This window comes from Cryptomeria japonica, chromosome 2 (genome assembly GCF_030272615.1).
Source record: "Cryptomeria japonica chromosome 2, Sugi_1.0, whole genome shotgun sequence".
NCBI lineage: Eukaryota > Viridiplantae > Streptophyta > Pinopsida > Cupressales > Cupressaceae > Cryptomeria > Cryptomeria japonica.
Window position 1 is genome coordinate 268,158,562 of NC_081406.1, and position 4,660 is coordinate 268,163,221.

Below are 4,660 nucleotides of genomic sequence, written 5' to 3' on the forward strand. Positions count from 1 at the left end.
CAAACAAAACTTCACAAGGAGGTATAACATTTGTGTTTCAGTCATTATTCAACATCTCCCTCAAAAGGAGAACATTTCCATTAGTGCAATTCAATCAGATTTTATTTCTATTTCATAGTTAATTCCAAAACCAGGGTTTGACCTAATGCAAACCTCTATTCCCAACCTATTCCCTTTCTCTATTGTGTGCAGGGACAAGTATAGAGCTACGATCTTTAGGATAAGCTTTATTTACAGAGACGAATCATTCCCCCATTGGAGTGTGAAAAGTGCGGAGGACTAGAGTGAATGTCACACCGGTGCCAACAAATCAGGAGCTCCTTCTGGGAACAAATTTATCCTCCGATCCAGATTCATGGCTCGATTTGACGATTGTAGCTTACTATTCATGCATTTTTACATCAATTCCATCACATTTACCCTAATTTCAGCAAATTCAATTCAACTTAAGGGAAAGAAGAGGCACATTCCAAACCCCCTGGAATTAGATCAACATTTAGACCTCTTAGGTTTAGATCTATCTAATTCCTATCTTTCCCTAATGTAATGGTCCCCAAGTAAAAATTAGCAGTTTCATACATGTAATGGTGGAAACCCTAATATTTTTCATCATTACATTTTGGTGAACCTGATTTGTTACACATGCAATTCTGATTTATGTTTTTAGATCCGAGTGTTTATGCAATTTCAAATTCAAATTTATATTTGCAAGTTTAATTTTTTTATTGGATTTTAAAAATTTAGAGGTTAAATTCACAAAAACCCTAATTTTTAATTCTACAATTGAGCTTGTGGGTTGTCTAATTTGGGTTTATAATTTCAGATATGATTATTCATTCAATTTGAAATTCAATTTTTCCCTCCAAGATCTCATTTTCAAATTGAATTACATAAATTTAGTGGTTGAATTTACAAAAATCCTTATTTATAATTCTTAAATTTATCATGTGGGTTGCATAATTTTTCAAATTAATTTTCAAATCTGATTTTTATGAATGTTATGCTATGATCTAGATACATTTCTCTTTCAAATTCACAAATCAAATTGCTTAATTAATTGGTTAATCAATCATTTTTCACAAAAAAATGTATTGCTTAATCACAATTTTCAAATTCAAATTCAAATTCAAATTTCTCTCCTTTGTACATGAATTTTACTACCATTCTTCCTACCTATAATATTCTCGTGAGAAGTTGTAGAATTAAGGCTTCCCAAGGTTTAATTTCTAAGGATATGGAGCCTAATTTGGATAACATGTTTCATGAGAATGTGGGTTGTTCTTCTATTCCAACAATTGATGTTATTTATCCCTATTCTTTGCATAATTCTCTTGATGAGGGTGAATCACTAACCAGGGTTTTCGTTGACCAATTGGAGAAGATTAACAATGAATTTGAAAATCTTCAACAATGGATGAGTCAACAATACCGAGAAAGTGAGGCTATCTCATTGATTGAAGGATTGAAAAGAATTGTTCAAAGTGATAAAGTTGGCGATGATTTATTACATGGCCTTGCTCATATTGTTGACACTAATATCATGCCTTTGAAAAGTTGTGTTGAAATCCTTGGCTACACTCAACCTCCTTATTCCTATGACTACTTCTATGATTAGTGTGCCTACTTTCACATCTAACATCATAGCTACTTCCACACACCTACACATGTTAGTCAATGGGGCAACATTGCTAATCAAAGTTCTTTCATACCTCTTTCCATGAGTCTTCCATTTGTCACCCAATCATCTGTCACCCAATCATCTCCCATACCTACCTCATAGAATTTCACCTCCTTATTCTCAACCTCCTCCTTCATTCAACAATGTTACTCCATCCCAATCCAACATGTCTAATTTCAACCCATCCATTGAAACAACCATTAATAGCCTAGCCCAAACTGTCTCATCCTTGCAACAACAAATAGATTCCATGAGCCAATCAAAGGTTAATGTGCCCACATTTGATGTAGTGAACCCATTATATAATGATATTGTTCGTGTCGTCTCCCTTAAACATCCGGAAGTCCCTCAATTGGAGCTTTATAATGGAAAAGGTGATCCCGTGACTTTTGTGAAAATATTTCAAACTTTGTGTAGTGAGTTTGCTTATGATCAAAGATTTTTGGCTAAATTGTTTACTAGAACATTTAGAGATAAAGCTTTGCAATGGTATTTTTCTTTGCCTCCTTATTCAATCACATCATTTCAACAATTGGCTAATGTTTTTATTCAATATTTTCACAATAATATTGGTCTTAATTTTACTTTGACTAATTTGATGCATTGTAAGCAAGGTGTTAAAGAAAAAGTGATTGATTTTATTGGTAGATATAAACATTTGTATTCTCAAATTTCTTATCCTATGCTTAATCAAGATGGTCAAAGAATTTTTATTTCTAATTTGCAAAAAGACATTAGGGATAAGCTTCTCTTTTCTAAGTTTACTTCCTTTGCCCAGTTGTGTGCAGTACTTCATAACTATCAACTTCAAGTGAGTCAATTTGAACAATCTCCTTCAATGAGTCCAGTTGATAAGAATGAAAATCCTCAACAACCTTTTGCGAAGTTTAAACCAAACAAGGGATTCATCAAGTTCAATGACAACAACAATATCCAGGTAGTAGCCACGACAACAGGTGTGCCTCCTTTATCCAAGTATTTTGGAAAATAATTTACTCCTCTTCCTAAATTTTTGCATAGCATTACGACACAATTGCCACAAAAAAATGTGTTGATACTTCCTCCTATCAAACCAACTTACACAACCAAACCTTTGCCACCTTATCATGATGCCAAAGCCTTTTGCCAATATCATCGTCAACCCGGTCATAACACTGAAAAGTGTTATTCCCTAAGGAGTAATATTCAAGACCTTATTAATAACCACAATAACAATACCATATTTGTAGTTGGTGTGAATGACAAAGGAAACAAATTCGTAACTCCTAATCAAAATCTCCAAATCTTTACCAATCCTTTGCCTTCTAATTCTACTATGTGATTGAGTCTAAGCATTTTGTCTTTTCTCCTAATGATCTTGGCCTCGAGTCTAATAATATGGTGAATCTTATTGATAAACCTACATCTTTTAAGGACCTATGTATTACATTTGATCCTAGCGAGACTATTAAAACACCTGATGGTCCACTATATATCACTGCAAAAATCAAAGATATGCTCTGACAAGGAGTGCTCATAATCCAGTGCATATGGTGATTGTGATAATTGAAGAATATCTTTATACCTTACAATTGCATCAAGTATTATATGATAAATTTGATGTGGTGATTAAAATATTTGATGGTTTCTCTCGTCCCACTATTGGCTCTATTACTCTTCGCATTGAGGTTGGTACTAAATCTTTAGATGACAATTTTACTATCATTCCTACATCAGATCAATTTCGTGTAAAGTTGGGACATCCTTGGCTCTTTTCCATGAAAGCGACCCCTTCTACTGTTCATAAGTGTTTGAAATTCCCTTTTGATGAAAAAATCATAACAATTAATCATAGCATGTACCAACCCACGATGAGGCATAGAGATATTAATCTTGATTACTTTTGTTCTAAGCAATTTGAACTTCTTAGGACTGGAAGTGATGCTCTTTTTCAATCTTATCAAAGGTGGAAGAATGAGATGATCTTATCCTTAAGTAAGCCTAGAGATCCTAATCCCATTCCTCTTCTTCATGATAAACCTATCCCTCCTCCTCATGATGGACCTAGTCTCCTTCCTACACCCTCTATGCCTCCTTTATATGTTGCAGTTCCGCCTCCTACATCTTACAAAGGGAAGCGCCTGACATCTCCTATCCCTCAACCTAAAAAACCTTCTCCAATGCATCCTTCTTTAAAGGAAGAGAAAAAGCCTATGCCTATAGATCCTAAACCTTCACAATCCTCAACTAAAACTAAAAGAAACCGTCGTGTGAGAGAACACCAATGAAGATGTCATGCTAAGGCTCGTAAACTTTCTTATCAACCCATTTCCTCCCCGAAGACTCCAAATGTTGACATGATCCCAGTTGTCTAGCCTTCGCCTAACCCTAGGGAGGAAGTTCAACCTAAATCTCCAAGACGTAAAATGCAGAAGAAAAATGATGGTTTATGTTCTATTCCAATTAAAGATCTTATTTTTATTAATCTTGATGAAGAGATAGATGAAAATGATGTTCATGCTAACAATATTGATGATAATGATGATGAATATAAATACATTTGATGTTGGCAATGATTTATCTAAGCAATTTTCACAAGCATTAATCCCATCTCCTAATAACAGGAAAATTGATCCATCGTTAGAGCATGGTCCTTGTTTGGAACTTGTGGTAGCTCCATCTACTGTCCTCAAAGTTGCTCCTATTGCGTATTGTCCACCTTCCCAAAACAATGTTGAGCAAGATTGGGAGACAGATGAATTGTTTGATTAGCTTCATTTGTGTCATAGATTCTCTCTCTCTGCTCTCTTGCTTGTTCGTAACCTTCTTCTATTTGTTGTCCCTAGTGTTGTCTACTTGAGGATGATGCAAAGCGTTGAGATCTCTTTTGGTCTCTCTTATGTTGACTCAAAAGGCACATAAACTTCATGATATACATTATTTATCATAAGAGCATACTGACCCTAGAGTTAAATAGAACCCTTGTGTTTTGTGTTTCGTGAT